The sequence below is a fragment of the Anas acuta genome, chromosome 1 (assembly GCF_963932015.1).
Source record: "Anas acuta chromosome 1, bAnaAcu1.1, whole genome shotgun sequence".
Classification (NCBI taxonomy): domain Eukaryota; kingdom Metazoa; phylum Chordata; class Aves; order Anseriformes; family Anatidae; genus Anas; species Anas acuta.
This window is the reverse complement of record NC_088979.1, coordinates 112,305,878-112,326,264: the sequence shown is the minus strand read 5'-3', so window position 1 is coordinate 112,326,264 and position 20,387 is coordinate 112,305,878. Positions and strand designations below refer to the sequence as shown.

The following is a 20,387-nucleotide window of genomic DNA, read 5'->3' as shown; positions in this document are numbered from 1 at the left end:
TAGCATTTTGGTGACATCTGGTGGCAGATTCCTTGTTTGCCCGTAGTTACTACACTTCCTTAAATCCGTGCAGCGATGCAGGCACAGCCACCTACGGCTCGCTGTGGCGAAAGCAGAGGAGCTTCTTCCCTGAACGCAATGCCTATTTTATCCCTTCCCTTTGGGGGCGATTTAGTTGCCCAACATTTCCTGTGGCTCCTTTGCCTTGATCAAAGGGAAGGCTTGAAGGCAATTCTTTAGCCCTTGATAAGGATCTTAAGGTTTGTTTTGAAGTTAGCAGCCCATCAGCGATGCCAAGCTGTGATACTCAGGAAACCTGTTGTTCTAGGGTTATAGGGGGAAGCATTATGGCCAATAGAAGGATTCCCTGCAAGATTTCGGTTGCCTTGTCTTGCATCTGCTCCCCTGGTTTTATTTTGTTTTTATTGTTGTTTTTCAGACTGCCTTCCTCAAGTGCCTGTGATTCCAAAGGCAGCACAGCTGCAGTTCCGTAATATTGCCTGTGACTGAAAATCTTAATCACCTCTCAGATCCGAGGGGAAGAAGATGGCCCGCAATCAGCGATAGTCTGTAGCCCGCTGTGCTGTGTTCAGTGCTCGTTCTGTTTTTTTTTTTTTGTTTTTTTTTTCTTCCAGATTTCTCAGTCCTTACTGAACATGCTAAGAAAACAGATCCAATGTGCTGGAAATTATATGTGAGCAGACAAGTTAGACAAGCCCAGTCCACCGCATTTTGCAGAGCAGAATAAGAAACTTCCAACCTCCTGTGATAAATTTAGGGAGAGAATGAAAATACAAAATTTATTGGGATTGTTGCCAACAATAATTGTCCTGTGAATGTCTCTTTAAAGACATGGATTTGAGCAAAGTGGAGTTTTTGGTGTGGAAAACTCTTATTTGTGTGGAGAGGTGATGGTTCAAGCTGCATTGGCTTCAGTTGTACAATTGCAGTAAGAAGCATCCAGAAGTCCACTGTCATTAGTTAAAGCAGCTGTAGTTGTTTTTCATGTAGGCAGTTGCTGAGCTTGCCAGGCAGGTTTATGTCGTTTCAAAAGAGATAGGAGGCTGGAGTACAGCCTGAAGATGGATCCTGCAATCCTGCACTTTGGTCTGGTTGGCCTCTGCTCCGGGAGAGGCAGGCATCTGGTGGAAAGAGCAAGGGACATGTAATTCGTGGATAGCCGCCTGCTCTCTGCACTGTGAGAGTGTGCTTGTGAGGGAATAACAGCGTGGTGTATGTGCAGCAGTAAATCACTCACTTTAAAACCAGTAAAAGCCCAAGCTTGTCATCTAAACGAGGGTTTGGTGCCCTGCCAGTGTTTTCCCACATGAGACTAGCGAGAGAAAGGAAATGGTGATTTTTAATAACAACCATGATTTAACAAAACAAAAGAAAGGCTCATCTTTTATCTCAGAGCTTTCTCCCTCTGCTGCGAGCCCAGTGGATTGTCTGAGAAACTCAAAAAGGAAAAGAAAAAAAAAAAGCGCAGTTACATCTTTAAAACTGGGCAGGAGCAGCTTTCATGTGAGGAATGAGTGAGTAGATGGGGCTCCTCAGCTGGGAGAGGTGATGGCAGAAAGGGGAAGGTGATAAACCCACGGGCGGCAGGGAATAATAACTCTCCCCTCCTCTCATGTAAGACCTGAGGAACTGAGAAAACCTCGCATGCAGCAGATAGAGAACAATGAGGAGATGCTTCTTCCCATTTAGTTAAGTATTGGAGAAGAGTGATCAATGTGTGTATTTTTTCTTTTAATATGTCTTCTACGCTTTTCCCACTTGTTTTCTTTACCTCTCGTATCTGGTCAGATCGCAGTGTCTCAGCCCTCAGGACAGGCAGTTTTGGTCTTCGGAAGTGTTGTGACTTGTTTGAGGAGTTGCTGTAGATGCTGTACACCCGTTCAGCTACAGAAAAAGGGGGAGGGAGGTGCTTCTGGGGTAAAAATAATAATAGATCATTGGCCTATTTATGACAGCCATCTTTTGCACGTTGGCATTTCCAGCTCCTTCCTCTTTCTCAAGTTACTCCTCAAAGATAATAGGATGTGACCATGTCTTCCTATCCTGTTGTACAGAAAGCTTTAATCTCCTGTGGAGAAGTGTGTCCTGTGGCTAAGTGCAGATCCCATCAGGTTGTGAATCTTCTCTTTGTATCGCAACCGAGGCACCACAAATTCCTTCTGTGAAATGCTGGTTGTAATTAAGGAATGGTGAACATATGGATATTGGTGGAATTTGATTCAGTTTGCACTGGAAGTCTATAAAAAAAAATATCACAAGCTTCATTTAAGCAGCCTGGCTAACTGCAAGAGCCATTAAAATAGCCATAGAAGTAATTTCAAAATAACAGGCCAAATGTTTGATCTTTCATCTTAGCAAATTGCTGAATGGGTATGGAAAAACATCTTCTTACAAACTGTCTTGACAGCTATCACAGCCCGTTGGTACCTAGAAAGCTATTTCAGCTACCCTTCGTTGTCCAGCTCTGATCTGGCTAATGTGGGTGAGTGGTGTGTTTAAATTTCTGCTGCCCCTTGCAGTTCTTGTCCTAGAGCAAACCATTTATGGTGCTCTGAGTGCCTGCAGTGGAGGAAACATTTTAGTTCAAGTCATGTGGCTGCTTTGGAAGCAAATCTCATGACTGCAGCCACGCACACAATCACTGTGTTTTCATTCATGTTACAGAGCACTCCTGGAGCATGTATTCGGATCCCTTTTGGATGAAACCAGTGTAGAGACATGCTCCAGCACTGCCCCTAAGCTGTGCTGCTCACTGCGAGGCATTCAGTTCACAGGACCAGCCTGGAGCTAGCTGGCAGCAAGCCCCCCAAATATACGTGTAATTTGTGTGCTGGCGGCACCTCAGCAACAGCTGTTTCATGCTCCTGTTGCACAGCACTGTTTGCGAATATAAACACAGCTTATCGTGTTGAAAATGGTATTACAACCTTCTTAGGGCTAAATTAAATTAGTTTTCATCGTATTTCATTTTTAAAATGTGCGTGTGTGTGCGTATGTACGTTTAATACATCTTTCTTTCACTTTCTAGCATTTCCCTCCCCAGAATTAGATTTCAAATGCAGTAATTGTCAGTTCTTCTCTAACAGCAATAAGCATAAGACATCATGTCAGTTCTTGTTCATCTATTCCCTTTTCTCAGTTCATTAGTATTATTTATTGCATGGCCAGATTCTGAGTGTTAATGAATTCTTTTCAAATTTTGCGTTTTTTATTGAAATAAATTGATCCTTTTAATATCTTTTCAGTAATTACGGGTTTAGATGTATTTGCACAGTGCCATAGCTCTAACAAGATTAGTGGTGAGAAAATCCCATTCTGCAGATTAGTGTGATGCATTGAGTTGAACTTTAGGATTTTACTCTGGTGTTTTCCTTATGGAGGCTTATTACGAGAAAACACTTTGAAAACGCTTTGTCTTCAATTACTTGCTAGGTGACATGCATCTGAAAAGCTCAGCTGAATAGCCCTTTTTTTTTTTTTTTCTTAATTAGAAACTTCAGATCATGACATGGAAACACTTTAAATGCTTGTCTGTGGCACATGTTGTCACGGCTGGGACAGGTTGATGCTGACTGAACCACGAGGTCTCCCAGTCCTCCTTACTGGTAGTTGCATGGATCCTTGTCAGCTCCAGTTTCATCAAGGGCTGTGCTGTGTGCACCCTTTGTCACAGCTGTAGGGGCTGTGAAGACTGATTTTGCCTGTTTCACCTCATGCACTGACTACAAAGGTAATGTAAAGGAACCTGAAATGGGAACACGGTGCAAACCTGCCCGCTCAGCACCTGACATTGTGCAGTGCTGCGTCTGTTAGTTTTGCACCTCTGTAAACGATGCACATGAAATAGGAGAAAAGAAGCTGGAAATCTTTTAAGGTAAGGGCAAGTGTAGTTTGGGGTTGTGGGCAAAAATGTCTCAACTTGAGGAATTTTTTATGGAACTGAATTTACTGCCAATTAACACAAAGTTCTAATCACTGACTTGGGTGTTGAGAAGAAAAAAATTAAAAAAAATAGGTAAGGAGAAGCCCCTTTCCTGCTCTGTCTTCCCCAGGGTCAATGCAGTCAAACACCTTGTCTGCCCCCTTCCTCATCTCCACATCCCTTGCTTTGGCCGCACGTCACCCTCAGTCCCTCAGGGTGTCCCTGCCCTGGTGTGGTTCACCCGTGTGCCACAGTCCCTCAGCTGTGCCCCCCTTCATCATGGAGCACCTACAAGGTCTCCTTCCACCTTTCCTGTGGCACCCCCTGGGCCACCTCCAGCCCCCAGCAGCTGCCTCTGCCTTAAATATGCCTGGGCTGGCTCCTCATGGTGGGTTGCCCTCACCTCCCGCAGCCCTGACTCCACGCCATGAATGCTGGGGATGCTGCTGAGCCCATGACACAACCTGGTAGGTACCCACAGTGGCTGTGGGGCACCTGACTTCACAGGTAACGTAATAACCAGAATAATGTAATAACCAGAAAAGGCTGTTTACAGCTGCCTTCAGCTACTGCTTTCCCTGGACCTAAAGGCAAAGTATTCTGCCAGGGATTTAGTACTTGTTGGGCTTCCATGCTCTTGGCCCAAAGCAGGGTTTTCTGTCAGGTTTTGCAGCTGGAAGCCAGCACGCCGTGCTCACCGCTCGCTTCAGCCCAGCCTGCCACCAGTTTGCAGCTGGATGGTAAACGGGGACTTGTGCACACAAGCGGTGTCTGTCACTAGTGCACTGAGCAGTTACAACAAAGCAGTTCATAAAAAATATTCCATTAAAACACTTTAATTGAAGCACAGATGGAGGTTTTTGCACTAGGGAAAAGCAAGTACAAGCGGTTTTGCACTGGGAACACGAACGTGTTTGTGCTTTTACATATATAACAGGGCTTAGATTCAAGGGGAAAGAAAGTTGGATGTGCTCAGTTCTAGCTGACAAATGTTGGCAGTCACATTGTCCTTAGCTGCATCAACCATGTAATTTTTTAAACCCTGTGATGGGAAATACTGGCAGTAATCAAAGGCTCCAAAGGGAGAAACTGGTTTGGAAAAGACTCCTTCTGGTGCTCCTGTGAGAGAAGAGATGGCGTTGTAGCTCCTTTGAAAAGCCCACCGACCCTTACCCCACCAGCCCTAGGCAGAGGTTAGTGTGTCTGCTTATCCTGGAATGCTTTTTGGATGTGACTCCACAAGTAGAAAGCTTGCTCCCGAACAGCAGGAGCAAGCTGCACACCTGGAGGTTTAATTAGCGAGTGCCATGTTGCAGTCGCATGGAGATGGTGCAGTTACCTATAGGTAGTGTTTTGGGACAGCAACGTGTGTCTAATGCACAGAGCACCCTAAATCAGCTCTGTTTCTGAAAGCACTTGTCATGTCCCTTGGCCTCATGCACCCTATGGAAGGCCACAGAGGATTACACTGCTTGTATTCTCCTGTCTGCTTACAGTAACTAAAGCATTCAAAGCTAGGGTTTTCCCTTTTTAGCCTAAAAATACATGGCTTAGAAATTTACTTTTACTTCCATAGTTTTCTAATTCTCCTCCCTTTAACTTTCATGCTGGATACATTTCCAAGTTTTCTCCCCATACTATATATATTTTCTCCTCAATACAAGAGAAAGCTTTATCTACCCTTTCATCCTGAAATCCTGAGCTCTCTGCTTCACTTACAGGTTGCTTCTGCTCCCAGTGTCACCACAAGCTAGTAATATGTTCCCTTGTTGACAAAACCCTAACACTTCCACTATGTTAGAGGGAAACGGTAGTCCAGAGAGGCTGTTCCTCTTTTCCCATGCCCAGTAAAGTAGCCTGTCTGAAAAAAAAAAAAATCTGCTTCTGTGAGCTAAATTTGCATTCCCTACAAAGGGAACATGACTGACCCCTCCTGCTGATAAGCACTGGGTGCTTGGGTCATCATCGGTAGCATGGAAGGATCTCTGTTGCACCATGGGCCATAGTTCAACCCAGCAAGAAAATGGCTTGGATGTCCATCATGGATGTGTCTGGGGAAAAATAAAATAAAATTCTCTCACCTATAAGGAGTATTCTTTTGTGCGAGAGGCAATGGTTGCTGAAGTCACCTGCTGTGCTTCAGTCTTCGATGTCTATTTTTAATCTTGCAAATCCTAACTAGGTTAGGTGGACTTGCCAGGTACAAAGGTGAGCACTGCATGTACTACTGTCTGTAGAGAGATGCTTTTTGCAGTGCTTCTGTTTTTGAACAAAAGTAAAATTGGGCCAGAAAGGTACAGTTTCAGATCCCAAAATGTGAAGAGCTGCTAGGTTGGACTTCTATTTGTAACTGTTTTTTACAGGGTGTAGTTTGATCTCTGCAGGTACAAGTTACCACTTGAACTGTGTGCTCCCTGATGTATGGTATTTAATATATTTTAATTTTGAATTCTTGTTTTCTTGATTTCTTTTACTTCTGTATACGCTGCCTGCTGCTATATTTGTCTTTGGTTTTCTTACTGACGTGCATATTGTCCACTTTCCTATTCTCTAGCTTCTATGCTCCGTGGAGTATCTCAGCTGCTGAATACACACCAGGCAATGTCCTCAGCAAAGAGGGTAGAACTGGATACTGCAAGCTCATTTTGTTGTTGTTGTTTGTTTGTTTGCTTGTAAATCTGGAGGCGTATCACAAAGCCTGAGGTGGGTAGGTGAGTAGAAGAGGAAATGAGATGGCTTTCACAGTAACACTGGTGACTGCTGTCTTGTTTGCTACGTCAAATGTTGTGCCTGAAAGCATTTGTTCTGATAGTTAACATACGATGAGAAGTGACCCTTTTTCTTCACAACTAAGAGGAGAGGCATTGATCGAGTCACTTTCCTCTTCCAATTTCCCTCCTACCCCTGAGCAGTCAGTCACACAGCTCTTTGCCTGACCTTTTTCTCAGGGCTGCTGATGCATCTCTGACAGCACTGCTGCCTCTGCATGTCGGGACAGGTGGGCTTGGTGGTAACAGAGCTCTCTGCTCTGTTCCTCCAGCAGGACAGGAGCTACGAATGTTTTCTGGATGCACACTGGGCAGCTGGGTGCGCTTCCGTAATGCTCGCCAGGATCCTGCAAGGTCTTTCACTGCAGTGAAGCTGCTTTGAGGAGGAGTCTGTCAACCCCCAAAACACTGCTTTGAATACTGAGTAGAGAGAAGTTTGTGAGCAAACAGTGCATCTTTCCTGTATGACCACATCCTAAATCCTCAAGGGCAGTGGATGTGGATGTGGCTGTGTGTGTGGACAGTGCTGTAATCCAGAGGGCTTTCCTGAGCTGCCACGGCTGTCCCAAAAGTGTCAGTGGGCTTTGACATGCAAGCAGTGAATCCTTTCAGTAGTGTGTTTATGTTGGGGGAGATGTCTTTTTATTATTATTATTATTTTTATTTCTTGTCCTCTTTTAGGTATTGTTTCAGGTCAGGATGCGGAGCACTCTGCCTCACACAGCTGAAAACTGGTGAGTGCTGGCAATTTTGGCTGCCTCTCTTGGTCCTTGTTGGGGAAGTGCTGAGCTGTTTTCTGAGGAAACAGATTATTCAGACCAAGCACTGTAGGAAGGGCTGTGATTTAGGATTGCTGAACTACAGCAGGAGCTCTGATCTATGATGTTTTATCCTAGTTCAGTCAGCAGAGTCCAGCCAAAGGAACGTGATAGTTCTTCTCTCCACTGGCATGTAGGAGCAGAGAAGAAATGTTCCTTCTTCTCCACCTGCAAGCAAAAGTGGGATCAGATGGGGGCAAAACTGGCTTCTTCTGTAGCTATCAACAGCACAGTACTTTTGCTGTGGTCCAGCCTGCTTTCATATTTGTGCAGATTAGAGGAAAAAAAGGTTTGAATTTGGTTTTGGATTATAGATGCAAAATTGCAGCAGTCCTATTATGGTGATAGAAGGTGCGTGGTTGTTGTGAGGAAAACTCTCATAAAAACCTCATGCTTAAAAAATGAGGTTTGAAAATCAAACCTCAATCCAGTGTGAGTGGCTGCGTATAATGTAGCTGTAACTTGTTATGAAGAAAAATTAGTACATCGGGTTATTAGCTGATACTAAAACATCTCATATAATTGGACATGTTTCTCTTACATTGCATTTGCTTTGTAATGCATATGAATGAATTCTGGTGTCATCAAAGACCTGACTCAAAATTTACACTGTAAATTGCTGTGCAGTGTAAACACTCTTCCAGCCTGCTTCCTTTGTCGGTAGTTGGTGATGGGTCACAAAATGATATAAAAAAAAAAATTTAGCCATTTGCCTGGCAGTATTAGGCTGCTTTCTGCTCCTTGAAGCTCACTCTTATGGCTGTGGTTTCAGTAGCATTAAATGTGGCTCCTGTGGCCAAAGTAAGGGAAGCAGGAGCAGCAGCAGTGCAGCGGGTTGGTATTGAGGGGCTGGAAGGAGAAGAGTAGGAAAAGATGGTGGAGCTGGAAAGAGTCAGGCACAAAGAAGTCGCACTTTGCGATCAGCCTGAGGCAGGTGTCAGCGGTTGTGGTACGGTGGGCAGAAGTGATGGTTTTCTCAAAGAGGGCAGCTTCCAAAAGATGGTTGGAAAAATATTCAGAGGTAAATAGCAGAATCCTGGCCTGCCTTCAGCTACAGACTTACTTGGACCCAAACTTCACAACAGCTGCAGTTGTAATACGGTTTTGCAGATCTAACACTTCCAAGATGTGGAAAATAAAATTCAGGATGAATTTTAAGAACGTAGTAGAAATAACTAGTGTGGCAGATGTAGATTTAGGGTAGTCTGCACATTCTGAAGGATTTGTTTTTAATGTGAAGCATGTACCTTCACACCCCGTAACATGTGCTCTGATTCACTGACAGATTCGTTTTGCACGGTCCCACTGGAATATTGGCACTCATGCCGTCTGTAAACAGACAGTCAAGGTTTGTGTCTGTCGGGGCCATACTTCACGTTATTTACCGCACGGCCTTTGGGGTGGGAAGAAAGGGAATTAATCAAAAGGAGCACACAGTTCTCCCTCCCTCCTTCCCTTTACTTATTTATTTTTGAATTTGAAGGCTTTCTGAATTCTTTATTATTCCCAGAGTTCTTTTTTTTTTTTTTTCCCCTCTTCCCCCCAAATCTGAAAGCAGCTGAGCTCAGCACTGTAGGGCCAGGGTAGGAGATGAGGAGCCCCTGTGGGCTTCCCCTGGCTGCTGGGCTATAAGGGTGCAGGGGAATCAAAAGGGTGAGGAGCATCTGGGGTCACCCATGGCATGGGGCAGTAGGAGGGAGGGAAGGTGGCAGCGTGCTGGGCTGGTTGCTGACAGGAGAGGTCCATGGCATGGTCTTGGGAAGGCAGCGGTGATGCTTGCCCTCATGTGTGGGTGCCTTGCACCCATGTGGGGTGTGTGTATTGCTCTGTGGCTGCCTTGTGTCTGTCAGAGTCCCTGAGGACAGAGGCCACGACACTACGTGAGCCAGTTTGGAAGTCAGAACAAGCCCACGGAGCAGGGATCCCTCAGCACACGCAGCATGGCAGTCCCTCCTCCTCTCCCTACGTGCCATCCATGATCTCTCCCACGTTCAGTCAGCGGCTCCCCCTACCCCAGCGCCCCGTCCCACCGCCCAGCAGCAGCTCTCTTCCACACCAGGCCAGGCAGTGGCCCTCAGAGAGCCCTCACCCCCTAGCTTTTCCCCAAAAAACCCTGCCCCCCCCCCCCCCCCGCCGGCGGCGAGGCGAGGCGAGGCGGAGCAGTGCCGGCTTCGGGCGCCGAGCGGCGGTGTTGGCCCGCGGCCGGGCCGGGGAGCAGGCCCCGGCTCCTCGGTGCGTGTGGGGGGTTAATTGCAATTAACACACGGACCGATAAACCTGGGCCGCAATGCAATTACAGCCTCTGCCGCCGGTAGTTACGGATGAAACCGAATTGTGTTCCCTAAATAAGGGCAGGGAATGGAAATGGGCGTTTTAAATCCCCGTGTAAGGACAAGCGCTCCTAAAGCTGCCGCCGGCTGCGTTGCCTGACCCAGCCGTGGCACAAAGCAAGTGTGGGGCTGTGAGAAAAATCACAGTAATGTTCTTCAGACCGGATCTTCTGTGAAGCATCTCCTCCACCTGTCCCTGGCACAGAGTCCTTGGCCCAGCACACCCCAGCCTCCCCGCTGTCCATGGCATGGGTCAGGACGAGGTGGCAAGGTCCCAGATCCTGCTGATGGCACAAGCGTAGCGGCACCAATACCAATCATTTCTAATATTTTTTTCTGAAACCTTGACTTTACGTGTTCTTTTGTGGCGTGAGGATGTTGGCAACTCACTCAGTCCCCTCAGGCCTGCTTTCCTTTCAGGCTCAATGACTGGCACAGAGAGGGGCGTCTACCCTTGGTCTGAGGAGTTAAAGCAAAACAAAGCAAGCAAGGAGCCCAGCTTCATCCTCCGGTGGTTCATTGCAGTGGGTAACTGTTTAAAGCGTGTACCTTGCTTCTTATTTTAAATCACCTGGATTTAGCTCACAGCCACTGCCTGTGATTACATCTTTCCCTGCTAGGCTGAGCCACCCTTGGCTACCTGGCATTTCTGCCCCCTTGAAGGATTCTTGCACACCACAGTGACATGTTTGAAGACTGTTGGCACTGGAGAGGAATGATTGCCTGAAGTTTCAGCCCTTTTTTTTTTCTTTTGTCTCAAAGAAACAATGTTTGTGCTGTTGGCGCTCCGCATCCCACTGCAAAACCCTGGTCCTGCTCCTGCTGTGAAGATGACAAGCTTCAACCTGGGGCAAATCCATGGGAACGGCGGTTGTGGGGCAGAGCCTCGCGCTTTCACACTGGAAAAGCAGCATTTGCGAGAGGAGTGAGGAGCTTTTACCTTGGCTCTGGCCCACAGGCCTTCTTCAGAATATTCCTTTCACATGGAAATTCTTGCCAAGTGAAGATTGCTAGCGCTGACTGGCATGTCAGCCGTGGCAAAAGACACAGGGGTTTTGTATCGTTGGATGTACGTGACACACAGAAAAGGAGAGAGGTTTCGTTTTGTGTTGGCTACCGTAATCGGCCAGCGGCACGCAGGGAGTCTTTGTGGAAGGGGTGGCAGAGGGGGAGTAAGTATAGGAAAAGAAAGCTAGATTTATTAACATTAATTCCAAATAATCAGTTTTCTGCTGAAGGCAGAACCACTAATCTCAAATTTCCCTGCCTCAGAGTCGCTACTTGAGTCCCATGCCTGCTCCACGTAAAGCCCTGGCCAAGAAAGCACACCTGCATTAACTCCACTGCACATAATTTATTGAGCCAGCTTCGCCACAATACTTTTTTTGTTTCCCAACAGAAGTCATTCCTAGCCTGACCATCCTATGCGCTGGTTTTCAGTCAGCCTTACCCAGTGTGGACAAGGCAGATGCTGCCCTGTGGTGTTGCCCTCACCTGTACCTCGGGCTCCTACAGAGATGTATTCCAGCAGAAGACCTGCGCGGAAGAGCAGGAGTGCCTCAGAAGGGCTTCTCTGATACCAGAAAGCTGCTGATTTCCTCTGGGCAGCCAGTGTTTGTTTTTCCTATTCTGTCTGCATCTGCAGAACATCTTCTCCACAAACTTCGAGGTGTTCTCCCAGACATAACACATACAGAGCCTCATAGGAAGGGCCAATAGTTACAGCTGCTGTTTGACACAAGATGAGAGCAGAGGAGGGGGATGCCATCAGCCGATGTCGTAGGTCCCTGGGAAAATACAAGGTTTCCGATGCCAGATTCCCAGATGATCGCAGGAAACCAAATCCTTCTGCATCTCATGGAGGAAAGTTAAAAACAAAATGGGTCCCGTCAGTCTCATTGTTGGGGAAGATGCCTTACCTCAAACCCGACAATCAGGCCCTGAGTAGCAAGAGCGTGTAGTAAGAGCACAAGGAAATTCCCACTTAGGTTTCTGCTCTGCCTTCAACACCTCACAGGAGCCCTGAATCTTTTCTTGAAAAAGCCAAGTTATGTATCAAGGGAAGAAATACAATCCATGCTGGCCCTCGTATGTGACCACAGCACACCTGGATGCGTGGAGCTGCTGCAGCGTAATTAAGGGGGAAGCTAGGAGTGACCCACTTCCTTCTGGACCTCCTCAGAGACACTGGGGGTCTGGTATCACCAGCAGAGCTTTATTTCTCTGTGGATTCCTCTAGTCTGTTGTACAGTCACTTCCGTCAGGTTACTGAACTTGAGCTGGTGCAGCAGAGGTTCCTTGTCATTTTACTTGAAAGGCTTTTTGAGAACTTCACTTTTCTAGTTCTTATAAATTTTCAAATGCTTGTTTTAGAACTTATTCATAAGCAATTTATAAACCTCTGATTTTCTCTGATTTTGTGTATGTGTTACTTTCAGATTAATTGGTTCTTATGTTTCCTTGAAATTTCTTTTTTTTTTTTTTTTTTTAAACTCATACTGAATGCAAAATAAATGTAGCATTTTTTTTTTTTTAATTGTTGGTACTTGTTTTAGAGTTTTTCTTTCTTTCTTGAACAAAAAGTGATTTTTAACCACATCTCTCAATTCTGTAAATATCTGGAAATTGATAGGGAATGAAACATGAACTATTAAATTTGATTGCATTTTAAATGTTTGTCAGGTTTTGGTCTTTGTGACAGGTTCTGTAGTCTCCGTGGGCACTGTGCAACAAGAGAGCTCACCACACCTGACACCACTGTGATAAGAAAAAGGAAACATTAAGGGCGCAGCTCTTTTCTTCTCTTCCCCTAATTCTTTCATTCCCATAGCTCTCTGCTGTCTTCACTTTCAGGCTAACATGCCTTATCCTATTTTCTGTCATTTGTATTTCCTTCCCTCTCTGTTGCTCACCTTGTCATAAGGGTGCAAATATCTCTTTTGCCGTATCTCACTGTTCATTGAGGTATTTAGGCCTCTTCCAGCTGCCTTTTTTTTTATTATTATTATTTTTTAATTGGAACAAGGATGGCTGAGGGTGAAAAGAAGAAAAGAGAAGGTGAGGGAGCAAGCAGGGGGGAAGGTGTGGTATGAAAGGGCAGAATACACATTTTACAGCTGGGAGAGACAAAGAAGTTTCCCTGAAAGCAAGCAAAAGCTCAGGAGAAGAGGAAGGAAAGAAGCCAGGTGAGAGGCAGGTGAAAGAAGTTTAAGAAACGCTAATTAGTTAACACTTGTAAAGGGTCTCTGAGAGTACAAAGCTATAGCTGTATGCTAATCTACTAATTATTATTTTGTGGAGTGTCTTGGTTTATGCAATCATGTATATTAATCGCAGCTGACTTGTCAATAGCAATGAATGATGGGAGCATAATACAAAAATTAAGCAGCAGTTAAGGTCAAGCTCTTTTGTTTTCCTGGAGTAGAAAGCAGTTTTCTCAAGGCTTATTTTGAATTTTTTGGAAGAAGTCCTGTTCAAATGGAGCGAGCTCTTCCCCTGAGTGTCCCCAGTGTGGCCCCTGGCCCGGCACAGAGAAGGCTGGTGCTGGTGAGTGAGACCCCTGAGGAGGGGTGCCTGGGTTATTTCTGTAGTGTTTTACAGAAATATCTGATGAGAACAACAGAGTAAAGAACAACTGTTGCCTGAACTTCCCAACGATCCTGTCCCATGGTACATGGCTCAGTTTGAATGGTATCAAATCTCATCCCATGTGGTTTCAAGGAACTGAATCTAGATTGGGGGGGAAAGCTTTGTGTGGTAAGAATATTTCTGCAGGGCCTATGTAGCTACCAACACAGATCTTGTGAGCTGGTCCCTTTCCTCTTCTTTCTGCTCATTGGTTTTTCAGGTGTCTATGTCTAGAGGCCCTAGTAATGGTCAGGGAGAGAGTTAATTATTAGGAAGAGCCTACTTAGTCATTTCAGAGATAGGAAGGCTGTGTAGAACTTGTTTGCAATGAGGAATTGGAGTAAAGGTTTTAAGTTTGGCTTTTTAAGCATGGCTTAGTGAGCTGGTGACACCATCGGATGGAGCTATGAACTTGTTCCTTGCAGAAGTGGTCTTCATTATCTTGGTGAAAGTTCTTGCCAGGAGGAAGAGGCCTCATGATGAGCAGCTGTGGTGGCTTTGTTCTCCCTCATCTGCAGAAAAAAAGGGTCTGAATGTTGCCTAGTGAAGATGAGCTAAGGTGTTCTGAAATTATTAAAAACTACAGAAAGGAAACTTGGTCTTGAAGTGTCACTCAACTCTGATGTGTTCTAAACAAAATATTGTGTTTATAGTGGTTTGAAATTGAGAGCTCTGAGAGATACTACCTGCTTGTAATGACAGTAAAGGCTGCTCTGGTGCTCTTGAATGCAATAAAATTCTGGGCTTATTAGTTAGAGGCTGCTGAGTTTTCTGCTATTGTAATGATGTTGCTGGGTATGAGGCATTTTTGATTATGTGCTTTGTTTGGAAATAAATATAGCTTCTATTTATGTTAGGGCATTTATACAGCTGCTGACCTTTCTGAAACTTTAATGCCTTTTTATGTATGATCTATGAGAAGTCTATTTGTAGAATCTTGCCTCTTTCTCACTCTCCCTGCTTTCATCTCTTAGTTTTTCTACTTCTTTTGTAGCTTTAAATTATTAGTGGTATTACTCAAGATCAAAACAATCTGCCTTTTAAACAGAAAAAGAACTGGGAAGCACTTGTTGGTGCAAGAGGACAGTGAGAGGAATCAGAGTTGAACCTTGGATGCTAACAGCGCAGTTACAAACAACCATGGTCTTCATCTAATGCTTTTCTGCTTAAGGCTGTGACAATAGTGACTGAAATAAACATATTTTTACAATAGATGGAACACAGCTCTTTTTATTTGTGGCTGAAATCCACTTCAGGGTTAGAAGTTGCTCATAAGAGCTTTGAGACCTTATCTCAGCCAGATTCTAGGTTCAATTTTTACTGATATAAATAATATCATGTTAGGAGCCTAGGAAGGTGAGCTTAGTAGTGTGAGGTAGAAATCAGGACAAGGGTGGCATACAAATGGTAACAGGAAAACTGTGTTCTGTTGGTAGCAAATACATATTTAAAGAAAGACATTTATGAGGTTCCCTTGTAGGAGTGCAGCGATATATCTGAGTCTGAAGATGTACTTGAAAGCTGAGTCAGCATAGGGGAAAGTGGTAATTACATGCAACTTCATCAGCACTTCATCAGTAATGTGTGTGTGTTGGGGGGAGACACCTCGCTACTGTCTGTAGCTTTCTATTAAGACTTTCATCGTACTTGTAAATGTGTGTGATGCTAGCAGCACTGTTTCCTTGTGCCTTTCCAAGGAGCAGTGAAAGGAGAAGTGTGTGTGTTTGGGATATTGTGGTGGCTGAGGTTCTCTCCCTGCCCCCAAAGAAAACTTACCTCTCTGAGGGAAAATCCTAAATGTGTCAAGGCAAAGCAATGAACCATGGATAACATAGTTTTCAGACTTGCAGTGCTGACGGAAACTTGCAGAGCACTCTCGCCTGTTGGGGGAAAGGGTGGATGATTGACACCATTTCCAGAGAGGAGAGATGGAGAATAAAATATTGCTCTTCGAAAATATCAGATATGGGACTCCTGAATGGCAAGCCTCCTCACTGGGGGAGAGGACTCTTCCCATAGCCTCTGCGAGTCTCCATGTTCACTGGCAAAGATGGGTGTGTGAGGAATAAAGCTGAAAGCCCAAGATAGCCTGACCCTGCTGCAATTCCTGCTCAGCAAATAAAGAGCATCTGTGGAGGAGCATTCACTGATGCCTTGCTAATCTGCCTAGTGAGGCACTGTAGAGATGAACCCCAGCTGTGAGTCTGTAAAAATAAACATAATCTGAACTAAGTGTCTTCATCTTCTTTGATTGTAAAATTTAATTGGTAAGTGTCCAGTGGCTTAGGTTTCTCTGACTGTGATGCAATGGAAATGGTCACTGATGCTATTGTCCTACTGGAGTGGCAATATGGTAAAATGCAAACACCACATAACTGTGTAATTCTTCTATTATAGAGTGATACAGGGGGGTTAGTAGTAGTATTTCACATGTTTTGTTCCAGGAGAAAGAATTTGTGATCTGTGTCTTAGCTGGTATTGATGGAAAGGCTCCAAAAGGTCACTAGGTCAGCACTTGTAGTTTTCTTGGCTGATATTTGAGCCCAAGACAGAAGAGGGCTCATTAATTGAAAAATCACTATTACTGTATTTGTAAGACACTGTTTTCTTCTACCCGCATAGAAAGACAATGTAGGGGGCACTGAGGAAGGTGAGGAGGTGGGGCTGGTGGGAAATAGGGAGCCTTTCTATGCTGATGACCAAGCAGGTATGTTAGTGGGAATTGGAGTACAGAGGTTTAACCTAACCAATCTGTTGGATAAACCTGTCAGATGGTCTCGCTGGTGTCACATTGATCTGGCTCATAAGTTACTTGCCCTACATAACATGACCTATATAATAAAAGCTAGACCAACTTAATTATACACACTTGTGTATATATAATGTGAGAGAACATTTTTTTTTTCATGTTCTGTTTATGTGGAAAACCTGAAGTGTCTCTGTTCTATTAAGATTATTTGGGGGAAGGGAAGAGAGATTGCAATTCTTAGAAGAGCAACTTGAAAGAAAGAAAAAAAAAAGAGTTCAACTTGTATCCACTGTTATAGTAAGCAGACTAGTTTAAGGTCAGATTTAAAGAAATTGCTCTTTGGATGTGTAAGGCTTCACCTTTTGCTTACTGCATCTTCTCTCTTCTTTTCCTAGCTCTTTCCTACAAAGCTGGCAGAATCCTTCCTTGGGTGGCTGGTGCCCAGAGTGGCATTCCTGTCAAGTCCCAAGGCAGGGCACAGTTCCTGGAGCTCAAGCTCCTGACCTTGAGCAGCTCCTTCAGGCCCCTCCTAAATGGGAGACTTAACCAAGATACTTTAAAACTTACAAAGATAGATGGCAGCTATGCACAGAAAAACGTGCAGCTCATTCCCTCTGAGCATCTTCCTACCCCTCTTCCCACTGTTTCTTATGAGATAAATACAGAGCTAACAGCAAAATCTGTAGAATTTGATTTTGCAGATAGTTTGGATCCTATGCTTGGGAGTAACACCTTTACACTTAGGTTCTTTCTGTGGTCTTCTAAAAACAAACAAACAAACAAAACCCACCAAAAACCTTCTCATCTCCAGCTCAAAGGATACATTTATTAATAAAAATAACCATCCTGATTCATTTCTAAAATGGAAATATGTGTCATCAAAGTTTGTCCTTTTCAAAGTAAGTACTCATGTGGTTTTACTGGCTGCTTTACTTCTGTATGATGGTGAAAATATTTAAATACAGTTTAAAAAAATAATAATTCCTTTTAACTATTTTTTTAATCAGCTGCTTAAAAAAATGGGGGGAAGTAAAAAAAAAAAAGCAGAAGGGGAAAATCAATAGACTTCTTGAAATTGCACCATTGTCTTAGTTGGGACTGATGTCTTAATTGAGGATTTCTTCTCAAGTAAGTATTGAGGTTTTTTGTCTCATCTTCATAGATGATTCTTCTAAAAGTTTTTAAATTTGCTCTTTGGTGTATGGATTATTCCTCCAACTATCTCTTTGCTATAAGTCACTGAGGAAAGAAAGCAGATTTATCTTTTTTTTTTTTTTTTTTATAGCCATTCAACAACATCAGGACAAAAAAAAAATTAATGGATGCCACAGACAGTTTTATTTATTTTTTTGTTTTCATAGAAAACTGCATTCTGACGGTATTTCCCCATAAAATACGGGGGGAGGGAGGGACACACTAAACTAAGTCAGATTTCTGTTGTAGTGTCTGCAAGTGATCCAAGGAGTTGGTCATTTGTCTGTCTGTGTTGCCAACATACTTGGTCGGCTCAGGCGTGCGCTTTCACTTACTTCAGGTGATCTGCGTGGTCTGCTTTATAACTCATTCTACTTCCTCCACATGGGACAGCAGAAAAGTTGATATCTCAGCACAATTTGGCTGGTGCAGAATAAATAAAATAGCATCAGGAGAGAGACAGAGCCAGCAACTGCTACTCATGAAGCATTTAGTGGATTACTTGGATTCATTCTTTCAGCTTAACTTTTTTTGCTGAGGGTTTCATGAACTTGGACTTGTTCTACATCCAGCAATAGCAGGGCCTATGTGTGGGCTTCCAATAAGGCTCAAAAGCAGTCTGGACAATATAGCCTCAAGCCTCTTCTAAAAACTTATTGCAAGAGTTAAGGCTGTTTGATTTTATACTAGAATATATATATTTTTTATTGGATGTATATTGTTAATACACATTTATTCAGTAACTATGAGAATGGGGTTAGAAAGACATCTAATTTTGTCCTGAAATTGTTCTCCCCAGATCAGGTGCGTATTTTGTGCTAAGACAACAATTATTACTGAATTTACATGTTGGCAGAACTTTATTTACAGCATGCCACCTGTCCCATGTTTGCCAAAAAAACAAATAGCGCTAGTCACATGTGTGAACCCAATGAATGCTCAGCCAAGACATTTCCAAGGATCAGAGATCTGCCTTAAGTCGACATGAATCCAAAAGATGATGAGGTGCTCATAGAACCCAATGAAGGGACAAGATGCACCTTGGACACCTGAGTGTGATATTTAGGTATTATATAGTAGAAGAAAATGATCAAGGTCTAAGCCAGCCACAAGTCACTACTGAGAAGTTAACTGTAAAAATAAGTATGAGAGTTTATATATGAGTAGGATAAATCTTTATCTTAAGAAACAGGCATCTGGGACTGACATATAGCAGCTAAGAGAAAAATGTCTAGGCAAACTTCAGGAACTGGGAAGTTATTTTAACAACTCATGGTTATGAATGTTCAGCTGCTCCTCAGTAATTTTGTATGATTTTTTACACATTTATTTCCAAATATTTGCTACTGTGTATTGGGTTTACATAGCAAGGTTTTTGTAGTGGGGGGGCTGCAGGGGTGGCATCTGTGACAAGAGCTCAGCAGCTGCCCCATGTTAGATAAGGGCCAGTTTCAGCTGGCTCCAAAGGGACCCATTGCTGGCCAGAGCCAAGGCAGTGAGTGACACTGGTTGGGCCTCTGGGAGAGCAGGCAGAAGGGTGATGGTGGGGAAACCTGCTGTGCAACAGCAGCTGGGAGAATGAGGAGTGAGAAGCAGCCTTGCAACCCCTAAGATCAATGCAGCAGGGGGGCAGGAGGTGCTCCAGGCACACAGCAGGAGTTCCCTGCGACGTGTGGAGAGGCCCCTGGTGGAGCAGGCTGTCCCCCTGCATCCCATGGGTCCCACATGGAGCAGATCTCCACGCTGCAGCCCCCCCATAGGTGGAGGAGGCCCTGGTGGAGCAGGTGGATGTTGCCTGGAGGAGGCTGCGGCCCATGGAGAGCCCCCGCAGGAGCAGGCCCTGGGCCGGAGCTGCAGCCCGTTGAGAGGAGCCTACACAGGAGCAGGGGGTCTGGGGGGAGCTGCCGCCCACCCGTGGGGGACCCGTGCTGGAGAAGTTTGCTGCTGGGGGATGGATGGATGGACCCCGTGGGACGGAGCTGTGTGGGAGCAGTGCTTGAAGAGCTGCTGCCTGTGGGCAGCCCCCGCCGGCTCAGTTTGGGAAGGACGGCATCCCATGGGAGGGACCCTGCGGGGAGCAGGGGCAGAGAGGGACCATGAAGAAGCAGTGGAGACGAAGTGTCAGGGATGGTGTTTTCATTTTTTTTTTTTTTTTGTTTCTCCATACTCTAGCTTATTAGTAATAGGTAATAAATTTCATTCATCTCCCTATGCTGAGTCTGTGTTGATAACTGTTGAGCAATCTCCTTGTCCTTATCTCAGCCCTTGAGCCATTTTCCTTCTATTTTCTCACTCTTTCCGTTTGGGGGGGAGGGGGGTGAAAGGGCAGCTGTGGCAAAGTTCAGCTGCCCAGCTCAGTAAAAACACCACATGCTGTATGCAACTTTCTTAAACTAATCCTGATATGCCATCTTGTATACTTGACTTTTTTTTTTTTTTTTTCCTTGTGGCCATATTGCATAAATAGGCCCTGCATAATTTGCTATCTGCCTTATTCTTCAGACACTAGTCATGCAGTACAACACAAAAGAAAGATGTTAACTCATCTTCAGTTTGACAATGAAACAACTTCTTGATCTTAGCACTTAATGCAGCTTCCTTTAAAGTTTTTTATGAAGCTTCCTTTAAAGTGAAAGATTTTTTTTTTTTTTTGGGGGGGGGAGGGGGAGAACAAGCTGGGAGAGAAGATCTTGGAAGTACGACAAAGAACCCCAAAGCCTGTGTGTATCAAATGATAAAAATTAATGAATTAGTAAAAGATACACGTTCTAAGTCAAAGACTTTTTATTGTGCACTGCTGAAGTCACCAGAGCATCATCTAGTGATGGTGGTGCTAGTTGATGTAAGCCAAGTCAGTGTGGACTTAATCATAAAATGGTCATGTTCTTAATGGTTGCAGAATGTTATTACTGTTTTGCAGAATATGAAAAATAGCCAGGATGTCTTTGGCCATGAATG

The 20,387-nt window shown here is 44.4% G+C and overlaps 1 protein-coding gene and 1 long non-coding RNA gene across 2 annotated transcripts in view; one reads left to right on the top strand and one right to left on the bottom strand.

Annotated features, from left to right (window-relative positions):
• Nucleotides 1–20,387, top strand: part of ZNF654 (zinc finger protein 654) — a 130,506-nt gene that overhangs the window by 47,459 nt on the left and 62,660 nt on the right. The window lies entirely within an intron of this gene.
• LOC137861668 (uncharacterized) lies at nt 9,974–11,977 on the bottom strand. The gene is made up of 2 exons (XR_011099776.1): nt 11,779–11,977; nt 9,974–11,646 (listed from the first exon to the last, which is right to left on the bottom strand). It is a non-coding gene; the product is annotated as an uncharacterized lncRNA (long non-coding RNA).